The sequence below is a fragment of the Sarcophilus harrisii genome, chromosome 4 (genome assembly GCF_902635505.1).
Source record: "Sarcophilus harrisii chromosome 4, mSarHar1.11, whole genome shotgun sequence".
NCBI lineage: Eukaryota > Metazoa > Chordata > Mammalia > Dasyuromorphia > Dasyuridae > Sarcophilus > Sarcophilus harrisii.
The window spans coordinates 201,443,210-201,455,582 of NC_045429.1; the positions used below are offsets into that span (position 1 = coordinate 201,443,210).

General features: G+C 32.9%; 1 protein-coding gene across 3 annotated transcripts in view; it reads right to left on the reverse strand.

The window, feature by feature from the left end:
• GRIK2 (glutamate ionotropic receptor kainate type subunit 2) overlaps positions 1-12,373 on the reverse strand; it is an 827,779-nt gene that overhangs the window by 216,365 nt on the left and 599,041 nt on the right. The window lies entirely within an intron of this gene.

A 12,373-nucleotide genomic window follows, 5' to 3' on the forward strand; every position in this document is an offset into this window, starting at 1 on the left:
AGAGAGAGAGAGAGAGAGAGAGAGAGAGAGACGAATATAGGTATAGATATACATACATTTATGTAGGCATATACACGTATAAAACAAAATACACATGTAAAAGTATATATATATGTATATATATATATATACACATATATATTCATTTGAACAATGAATAGAAAAATGCATTGGAAAACAGAATTAGCACAATGAAAAAAGTGACAGAAAACTTCACTGAAGGGAAAAAAAAAACTTTTTAAAAATTAGAATTGGGCAAATAAAGAAGGAAGTAGAAAAACTCACTAAGGGCAATAATTCCTTTAAAATTACAATGAACAAATGGTAACTAATGACTTTATAAAAAATGAAGCAAGATCAAAATAGTGGGAAGGAGTTAAAAAGGCAACATAAACTACTGCACTGAAAAAAATAGCTGATTGGGAAAGTGGATGCAAAAAGATGATTTGAAAATTATTGGACTACCTGAAAAGCATGATCAAAAAAAGAGCCCCGACATCATCTTTCAAGAAATCTTCAAGGAAAACTTATGTTTTGGAACCAAAGAGTCAAATGGAAAGTGAAAGAATCTACTTATTATCTCCTGAAGAAGATTGCAAAATAAAAACTGCCAGGGACAATATAGCCAAATTTCACAGCTTACAAATGAAAGAGAAAATATTGCAAGAAGCCAGAAAGAAAAAAAAAAATTAAGTAATGCAGAGGTAAGTCAGGACAACAGAAGGTTTGGTAATTTCTACATTAAAGGATCTAAGGTCTTGGAATATGATATTACAGGGGATAAAGGAATTAGGCTTAAAACTAATAATCACCTATCCAGTGAAATTGAGAATAATCCTTCAGAAGAAAAAAAAGTGGTTATTCAATGAAATAGAGGACTTTCAATGATTCTTCAAGAAAAGACCAAAATCAAATAGAAAATTTGACTTTCAAAATACAAGAGTCAAAAGAAACATAAAAGAAGGGAAGAGAAATTATCAGAGACTTAATTAGGCTAAACTATTTATATTCCTACATGAAAAGATGATACTTTTTATTGGAGCAATTAGGAGTGTAGATAGACAGAAGGCACAGATGTGAGTCAAATATGCAGGGATATCTAAGAGGGATGGGATGAAAGAGGAATGTACTGTAAGAAAAGGAAAGGGAAAGGTAGAATGGAGCAAATTCTTTCATACAGACAAAACAAGAAGAAAGGGGAAGTAAGAGGGAGTGAGTAAATATTGCTCTCATTGTATTTGGCTAAAAGAACAAATACAATACACACTCAATTAGGCATAGAAATCTATCTTATCCAAGAAGAAAATAGGGTTTGAAGAGAAGGAGGAATGATAGAAAGAGGGGCAGATTGGAAGAGGAGGTAGTCAGAAGCAAAACACTTTTGAAGAGGACAAGGTGAAAGAAGAGAAAAGAATAAAGAGGGGGCAAGATAGAAGGGAAATAAAATTAACAATAGTAACTGTGAAAATAAAATTGAAGCACATTTCTCTGATAAGGCTTCATTTCTCAAAGATAGAGAACTGAGTCAAATTTATAAAAATAAGTTAATCCCCGATTGATAACTGACCAAAATATATGAACAGTTTTAAGATGATGTAATTGAACTATTTCTAGGAATTTGAAATAATGCTCAATTTAAAATAATTCTGAGGAATTATTTCATACCTACTAGATTGGCTAATAGGACAGAAAAAGGAAATGAGAAATGTTGGAGGGGATGTGAAAAAAGTGAAACATTAATGCATTTTTCATAGAATTGTGACCTGATTCAACCATTCTATGAAGCAATTTGGAACTACACTAAAAAGACTATAAAATCATGCATACCCTTCTACTGAGAGTAGGAAAAGGAAAGAATATTGAAATAAAAATTTAAAATATTTTTACATGCAACTGTAAAAAAATATTAAAAAAGATGTTTTCATCAGTTCATTTTTGTACTTCTTTTTCCATTTAGTCAATTCTATTTTATGGGATGATTTTCTTCAATATTTTTATGCTCTTTTACCAATATATTAATTGCCTTTTCATGTGTTTCTCCCTTTTTTCCATTTCTTTAAGTATTTATTCTTCTACCACTCAATTTAAAAATCAGTTTTTAGCTCATTGAGCAATTCACATTGGACTTATGTCTAATTCCCATTTTTCTTTGAAGCTTTGCTTGTAGATATTTGACTTTATGATCTTCTTCTAAGTAAATTCTAAGTTTGAATACCAATACTAAATACCCTGACTTTCTCTGTCACCATCAGATTTTTATGGTAAGGTTCTTTATTGTTTTGTGCTCATTTTCCCATCCTAATTCTTAAATTGTATTTTTAGTATTGCATTCTGTTCATGATGTGGAAGAGAGGGCTACTGTTTAAAACTTTGGGCTTTTTTGTACTACATCATGAAGAGCTGGTTGGGGAAATGTGGAAGTTTTTTAGTGTTTCTAAGATACCGTGATTTGGGGAGAGATATGGTTACTGCTCTTTTGGCATGCACTCTGTCCTTACCCAGAAGGGCCCTTGATCTTACTGATCTCCTTGATGGCAATCAATACTCTTTCCTACAGTTCCTGATCTTTTGGGAGTAGAAATGATATTATCCCTCAGAGCTTCCATTCCTCTCTTGACAGAAAATACTCCTTTTTGTCCTTGAACTATGTCTCAAAAATGCATATCAGTAATGGAGTAGCCAAATAGTAAAGTGTTAGGATAGAGGCCCCCTGAAATTTCTTTCTAATTGTCAGGGCCTTTTACCTTTTACCATCTCTGTCTTAAGAGCTATCAAAATGCTGCTACTCCCATCACCAATAATGGTATTTCACTTATGTGGCCTCCAAGCCAGTCTTCTCTCTTTTCTGATTTTTATGTTGTCTCTGGCTAGAAGAATATCTTATTCTGACTTTTTGTTGGCTCTGCCACTCCAGAACTCAATTTGAAACATTCTTCTTTTTTTTTTTTTTTTTTTTTTCTTGAGGCATTATACTAAAGTTTTTTGGAAGGAAATGTTGGGAGAGCTTGGCTGAGTGCTTTGTCTACTCATATATTTTGGCTCATCCCCTAGAAGTCTTCTTCTTCCTTTTTGAAAAAATACTTAACATTTTTCTTTCCTAAATGAAAAAAGAGCTGCAATCAATTTTTAGAATGTCTATGAACATTAACTTAAACTTACTGAAGTAATTCAGTTACTCAAATAAGTCATGAGAAGTAATGTATTACAGTGAGTAGACAACTAGTTATAAACCCAGGAAGACTTGGGTTCAAATATCACTTTTGATCCTAGCTTGCTGGCCCTGGACAAGTCACTTAACACATCAATACTCTAGGCAACTCTCTAAGAATATAAGTTGTAGAGAAAGTGATAACCTGAATGACTAAAGGCAATCTTCACCTGATAGTTTACTATGAAAATAAAATGATGGGCTTACCATATTATAGATAACAATAGATTACTGGCCAATGAGCAACAATTATACATAATATCTCAGGACATTAATAGTATCAATAATGATTTTTGTGAGAAACAAAACTAGATGAAATAGAAGAGATACAATTTGGAAAAATGGCCCAAAAGTTATCTTCATAAAGACAGTGAAAGAAGTTAATTTCATCATGTGCCTAAGGGAAAATACAAACATGATTTTCCAAGACAATATTTGCCATGGTGTCTTAAAATACTTAACAATGAACATAAACAGAAAAAACATTAAAAGGATAAGTTTGTGATAGCATCTAACTAAGGTTGAAATGCAGAAATTCTACGAAGAACTTGCCTAAGATGTTCGAAAACATATCACATCACTTTCTTAGGTCAGTCCTATATAATAAATTCATAGTTGAAAAAATATATTCTTCCTTGCTTTTTGAATTATGTATGATAATGGTCTTTTAGAGGATGGTAGAGCATAAGCAGTATAGTTTCAAAATTGTTTTTAAAAACAGTTTATTTTATAAAAATATATTTTGAGTCCTATATTAAATAAGTTATATCATCCCAAGAACATTAAGAAGTGAAACTAGCAGGAACAATAACAACAACAACAATAAAATAGAAATAAGTTGAAATTAAAGTGATTACACCTGTCAGATTGGCTAAGATGACAGGAAAAAATAATGATGATTGTTGGAGGGGATGCGGGAAAACTGGGTCATTGATGCATTGTTGGTGGAGTTGTGAACGAATCCAACCATTTTGGAGAGTAGTTTGGAACTATGCTCAAAAAGTTATCAAACTGTGCATACCCTTTCATCCAGCAGTGTTACTACTGGGATTATATCCCAAAGAGATTATAAAGAAGGGAAAGGGACCTGTATGTGCACGAATGTTTGTGGCAGCCCTTTTTATAGTGCCTAAAAACTGGAAACTGAATGGATGTCCATCAGTTGGAGAATGGCTGAATAAATTGTGGTATATGAAAATTATGGAATATTACTGTTCTGTAAGAAATGACCAACAGGATGATTTCAGAAAGGCCTGGAGAGACTTACACGAACTGATGCTAAGTGAAATGAGCAGGACCAGGAGATCATTATATACTTCAACAACAATACTAGATGATGACCAGTTCTGATGGATCAGGCCATCCTCAGCAACGAGATCAACCAAATCATTTCTAATGGAGCAGTAATGAACTGAACTAGCTATGCCCAGAAAAAGAACTCTGGGAGATGACTAAAAACCATTACATTGAATTCCCAATCCCTATATTTATGCACACCTGCATTTTTGATTTCCTTCACAAGCTAATTGTACAATATTTCAGAGTCTGATTCTTTTTGTAAAGCAAAATAACGTTTTGGTCATGTATACTTATTGTGTATCTAATTTATATTTTAATATATTTAACATCTACGGGTCATCCTGCCATCTAGGGGAGGGGGTGGGGGGGTAAGAGGTAAAAAATTGGAACAAGAGGTTTGGCAATTGTTAATGCTGTAAAGTTACCCATGCATATATCCTGTAAATAAAAGGCTATTAAAAAAAAAAAAGAAATTAAAGTGATTAAGTCAATAAGATTCATTGGACCAACTAAATAAGCAGAAGTAATCTGTACTAGAGGTAACAGATAAAGATTGTTCTTAAAAAATAGAGAGAGAGAGAGAGAGAGAGAGAGAGAAGAGAAGAGAAGAGAAGAGAGAGGGGGAGTGGACATGTCAATTCCTTCAAGAGATTAAGAACACATTAATAATCACATTCTACATGGCCAAACTGTCATCTTGATAAAACCCTTCCTTAGGAGAATGATCTACATATATATTAAAGATATCTGTAATGAAAATAAAGGCAAGAAGTAGATTTCATCAAGCACAAATGCACTACAGGTTTTGTGAAAGCCATATTAAGGTAAAAAAGTTTGACCAAAAATTTGCCATAGGAAAAATTCAGGGATGAAAAATGTCTATTTTCTGACACTATATTTACTGCAGATATAGATTTTAAAAATTGTTGAATCCAGAATTGAAATAAAAGAAGATTAGATATGGATTGCATTTAGAAAATCATACAATGTTTTCATTAATCTCAAACTGCTCCATTGTGGGGAAAAAAAAACTAGATTATGTTCATATTTTTTTAAGTAAAAATGGGAAATAGTGATAATCACAATTACAAGATGCTTTACCTTGTGCTAGGCATTGTGCTGAGCTTTTTACAAATATTATCTCATTGGAACCTCACAACAACCCTGAGAGATAGATATTTCTATCAAACATATTTTGCAATTAAGAAAACAAAAACAAACAGATTAAGGAACATGTCCAAGGTAAGTACTGTATCTGAGATCAAATTCGAAATCAAGTTTTCTTGACTCTAAACAAAGCACTCTATCCATCACACTACCTAAGTGCTTCTAGTTAACATTGACCTGAATTTTCTAATGTTTTATGATCTTTTTTCATCTATAATTATTATCTGCATTTTTTCAATTATTTAAAACACCAATTTTTGGTTTACTTTCATGTAAGTAATCTGTGAACTCTTTCAGGTGATTTTTAAAAGTATATTCACATAAAATATGGAAAATTTTCTGGGATTATTTCTTGCATCACAATGTTCAATTTTTGTGATTTGTTATATTTTTCTGCAAAAAGTACGATGTCTAATTTGGTTTTATATCTTAGAGATCCTTTTTTTTTTCCTTTTATAAAACTCAGGTTTCTAAAAAGTTATTTTTTGTTTTTCTTCTTCCACATTATGGTTCATTTCAGTTTATTTGTTTTACTAATTGGTTTTTTTTTTGTTTGTTTATTGAGAGATTCACCAAAATGGGTTGACATTTTGCATTCTTTAATTATTTAACATCTATTAAGAATCTACTAAGAAGGGTTTGCAATCTGTTATATGTGCTGACAGTCATCCTCCCTAATACTTTCAGTATTTGCTTTGTAAATTTGTCTGTTTGTACTCTAGATTTTTAATTGGACTACTTAACATTTGAGCTCTTTTGTGGTTTTACCCTTTTCCCCCATATATTCACACTATAGCTTAATTTCCTTCATCTCCCATCATGGATTTATCATTAGAACTCAATCTCAAGGGTCTCAGCCTTCTTATGCTTTGCAGAATTTGCTTTTAAATGGCCTTAATCCTTTCTCAAAGAAATTTCCAAGGAGATAGGCCATACTCTAATGACTCCCTTTTCTCTTTTTTTTTTTTTTTTTTTTTTTTTTTTTTATGAATACCAATGTCCTCCATATTTTCCATAGTCCTCTCTCTGATCTTTGGCTCTCTGATTGGGCTATGTTAAAATATGCTGATTTTCAAGTGATTGGGGAAAGGACATGTGGGTGACTGAGGTAAAATTTCTGTTGGCTTGAACTTCTATAGCCTAGGGGGCAATCTAAAATGTAGAAATTAAATTCTGCAATCATCTTCTTTCCCTCCTCTTATAAGTGAGTAAAATTGAAGTTCACTGCTCTTTATAACAGGATGCTGAAGGAAGGGCAGAGGCAACAGAGACTATAACAGTACGAAATTACCTTAGTAGTTGCAAAGTATAAGCCTATGGATTACCTTGTGTTCTCTTTTGGCTATGGACATTGAAAGAGGAAACATGCTTATTGAATATATCAGGAACAAAGCCAACAGAAACAAGATTAAAAGAGAAGTACAAAGCTGGTTTAAAAATCTTTACACCCAGCATTTCTGAGAAAGGTCTCATTTCTAAAATATATAAAGAATATATATGTGTGTGTGTGTGTGTTAAATATATAAAGAAAATTGTCAAATTTATAAAACTACAAGTTATTCCAAATTTATAAATGGTCAAAGGATATGAACAAACTATTCTGAGATGACACATTTAAAGACATCTCTAGTTATATGAAAAAATGATCTAAATCACTATTGATTAGAGAAATGCAAATTAAAACAACTCTGAGGTACTACCTCATACTTCTCAGATTGGTTAAGAAGACAGGAAAAGATAATAATAAATGTTGAGGGGATGTGGGAAAACTGGGACACTAATGCATTCTTAGTGAAGTTGTGAAATACTTCAACTACACTGGAGAGCAATCTGGAACTATTCCTAAAGGGCTAAAAAACTGTGCATACACTTTGACACAACAGTGTCATTACTGGATATGTATTCCAAGGAAATCATAAAAAAGAGAAAAGGATACTCATGTGCAAAAATGTGGTAGCAAAGAATTGAAAAATGAGTAGATGCTCATCAATTGGGGAATGGCTAAACAAGTCATGGTATATGAAAGTAATGGAATATCATTCTTCTATAAAAAATGATAAACCAGCTGATTTTAGAAAAGCTTGGAAAATTTTTCATGAACTGATGTTGAGCAAAACAAGCAGAACATGGAATACATTGTACATAATAACAGCAAGAATGGGCAATGACGAACTTTGAAAGACTTGTTTTTTTTCAGTGGTTAAGTGATTCAAAGCAATGCCAATAGACTTTGAATAGAAAATGCTATCTGCATCTAGAAAAAAAACTAAGGAGACTGAATGTAAATCAACACATGTTATGTTCACTTCTTTATTCTGTTTTTTAATCTCTTCCATGGTTTTCCCATTTTTCATCTAATTTTTATATCCCAACATGATTCATAAAGCAATTAAAATTAATTAACTTAAAAAATGGTCAGTGATCTGCATTATTATTTCAAAAGGTAGAAGTCCCAGGGTAGAGCCAAGATGGTGACAGAGTGAAGCCAAAAAGGTGCTCAAGTTTACCCAGTTTCTCTTGAAATCCATATAAAACCAAAATTCTGAATAGAGTCTGATGGAATGAAACTACTATCTAGCTCAAAATAGATTACCAGGACGCTAAGAAAAGTCATTCTCACTGGTGTGAAATGGCTATTCAGCCCAGCTGTCTAGGAAAGCCAGTGAAAGAACTTTAATCATAGCAAATCAGCAACTGAGACTCTGCCTTAGCTCAGTAGCAGAGCAGACCAGACCAGACCAGACCAGTGTGGCAACCTCCAGCCACAGCACAGAAAGCAAATAACATCTTACTACCTGAAGAAAGCAGGTAGTGGTATCCCCTACTGTGTGCAAGACATCAAACTCAAATGACCCCTGGCAAACTGGTAGCCCTAAAAGCCAAGTTGTTGTCTTAAGAGCATATAGGGATATACCTTTCTGTGAGCAAGACACAAAAGCATGGGGCTACTGTCCTCAAAGCCAAAGTTCAGAGCTGAACAAAAAGCTTGGGACACTGACACTGGCACCCAAGAAGCAGAGTGTGAACATAAAAGTCACAAAATAAAAGGAAAATTAGCAACAAACATAAAAGAACCTTAACCAGAGAAAGCTACTGTGATGTCAAAGAAGACCAAAACATCAACTCAGAGGAGGATAAAATGTTCACATGAGAAATCTCAAAGAGTGATATGAACTGGTCTCCTACCTGAGGTTTTTTTTTTTTTTTTTTTTGTGGTATAACATCTAAATTCTTTTTTTTTTTTTTTTTTTTTTTTTTTTAATTTAATAGCCTTTTATTTACAGGTTATATGCATGGGTAACTTTACAGCATTAACAACTGCCAAACCTCTTGTTCCAATTTTTCACCTCTTACCCCCCCACCCCCTCCCCTAGATGGCAGGATGACCAGGAGATGTTAAATACATTAAAATATAAATTAGATACACAATAAGTATACATGACCAAAACGTTATTTTCCTGTACAAAAAGAATCAGACTTTGAAATATTGTACAATTAGCTTGTGAAGGAAATCCAAAATGCAGGTGGGCATAAATATAGGGATTGGGAATTCAATGTAATGGTTTTAGTCATCTCCCAGAGTTCTTTCTCTGGGCGTAGCTGGTTCAGTTCATTACTGCTCCATTGGAAATGATTTGGTTGATCTCGTTGCTGAGGATGGCCAGGTCCATCAGAACTGGTCATCATATAATATTGTTGTTGAAGTATATAATGATCTCCTGGTCCTGGTCATTTCACTCAGCATCAGTTCGTGTAAGTCTCTCCAGGCCTTTCTGAAATCATCCTGTTGGTCATTTCTTACAGAACAGTAATATTCCATAATATTCATATACCACAATTTATTCAGCCATTCTCCAACTGATGGACATCCATTCAGTTTCCAGTTTCTAGCCACTACAAAAAAGGCTGCCACAAATATTCGTGCACATACAGGTCCCTTTCCCTTCTTTATAATCTCTTTGGGATATAATCCCAGTAGTAACACTGCTGGATCAAAGGGTATGCACAGTTTGATAACTTTTTGAGCATAGTTCCAAACTACTCTCCAAAATGGTTGGATTCATTCACAACTCCACCAACAATGCATCAATGTCCCAGTTTTCCCACATCCCCTGAGAAGGTTTCTTAGAAAATGCTCATAGACTTACATGAATTGATGCTGAGTGAAATGAGCAGGACCAGGAGATCATTATATACTTCAACAACAATAATATATGATGATCAATTCTGATGGACGTGGCTCTCTTCAACAATGAGATGAACCAAATCAGTTCCATTTGTTCAATAATGAATAGAACCAGCTACACCCAGTAGAAGAACTCTGGGAAATAAGTGTGAACCACTACATAGCATTTCCACTCCCTCTGTTTTTTTGTCCATTTGCATTTCTTATTTCCTTCTCAGGTAAATTTTACCTTATTTCTAAGTCTGATTCTTCTTGTGCAGCAAAATTACTGTGGATATATATATATATATATATATTGTATTTAACATATACTTTAACATATTTAACATGTATTGGTCTACCTGCCATCTAGGGGAGGGGATGGGGAGAAGGAGGGGAAAATTTGGAACAAAAAGTTTTGCAATTGTCAATGCTGAAAAATTACCCATGGATATATCTTGTAAATAAAAAGCTGTAATAAAAAATAAAAAATAAATTTTCATTGTAAAAAAAAGTGCACATAAAAGATTTTAAATGGCAAGTAAGACGATCGAAGAAAAATTGGAAAGAGAAATAAGAGATATTCAAGAGAATCAACAGCTGAGAAAAAGAAAACAATTTCTTAAAAATTACAATTAACCACATGCAAAAATAAAAATCCACTGAAGAGAACAACACCTTGAAAAGTAGAATTAATCAAATAGGAAAAGTAATACAAAAGCTAAGTGAAGAAAATCACACATTTAAATTAGAACTGGACAAATGGAAACTAATGACTATGAGATATCAGGAATCAGTCCATAGGAAACTAAAAACAATGAAAAATGGAAGAAAATATAAGGTATCTTGTTGGAAAAATAGTTGACCTGGAAAATAGATCCAGGAAAGAAAATTTTAAAATTATTTGTCCACTTGAAGGCAATGACCATAAAAAAGGAAAGAAAAGAAAAAAGAGCCTGGATAGAATTCTTCAAAAGATCATTAAGGAAAACTGCTCTAATATTTTAGAACCAGTCACAGAAAGAATCAATCACTTCAAAAAAGAAATCCCCACAAGGAATCTCCCACTAAGAAACTCCAAGAAATAGTTCTGAAAAACTTTAGAACTATAATATCAAGGGAAAATAATACAAGCTGCCAGAAAAAAATCACACACTGAAAAGAAAAAGTCAGGAATACCTAGACTCTGGCAGCTTCCACAATAAAGAGTTAGAGAGCCTGGAATACCATATTGTAGAAGACAAAGAACCTGGGATTATAACCAAGAATCAACTATCCAGTGAGACTGAACATCATCTTTCAGGGAAGAAAATGGATCTTCAATATAGTAAGAGAATTTCAATAATTTTTGTTGAAAAAAAAAAACAGAATTAAACAGAACATTTGATCTTTGAACATAGACCTCAAGAAAAACATAAAAAGGTAAAGAGAGAGAGTATATGGTATGCATGTATGTGTGTGTGTATAAGTACACACACACACATATATATATATATATATATATATATATATATATATATATACACATATATACATATAATTTAAAGGGAAATCCCTAAATGGGAAAATGATATCTGTAACTCTTGAGAACTGTATCTGTAATTGGGGCAGTACATTCATACATGGATGGAGCTTTGGATATGAATAGGCTCTGATGTGATGGTATCAAAGAAAAAGACATTAAGATATGGAAAAGGATTATACTTGGAGAAGAGGAAAGAGTAGGTAAAATAGCATAAATTAAATCATATGAAGAGGCACAAAAGATTTATTACAATAGAGAGCAAGAAGGGAAGAGGATCAGCACTATTTGAAACAATTTCATCAGTTTTGACACAAAGAGAAAGTAACATGTTCATTCAATTGAGAAAAGAAATTTATCTTACACTATAAGGAAGTAGGAATACAAAGAAGAAAGAAAAGGGAGGGATTAGATAGGAGGGATGGCAGAAACACTAGGAGAAAGGGGTAACAGAAAAGAGGAGGGGTGATAGAAAGAAGGGGAGATTGAGGGCAAGAGAGGTTATAAATAAGCATTATTAAGGAAGGACAGGGTGGGAAAAGAGAATAGAAGTATAAACAGAGGAGAAAATAGGATGGATGGAAATTCACAACTGTGAATATGGATAAATAAACTCTCCCAACAAATGAAAGTGAAATTTCACCGAAATAGTGAGTGAAAGTGAGTGGATTAAAAAACAGAATCATGAACTATGTTGTTTACAAGAAACACATTTGAAACACAGGGACCCATACAGAGGAAAAGTAACCTGAAGCAAAAAAAAAAAAAAAAAAAAAAAAAAAAAGCAAGGATAGCAATTCTGATCTCAGATAAAATGGAAGTAAAATAGATCCTATTAAAAGAAATTCAAAGAGAAACTACCTCTTTTTTATTAAAACTTTTTATTTTTCAAAACATATGAATAAATAATTCTATAACATTAGCCCTTGTAAAACCCTGTGTTCCAGTTTCCCCCACTTCTCTCACATTCCTAGATAGCAAGTAGTCCAATATATGTCAAACATGGTAGAAA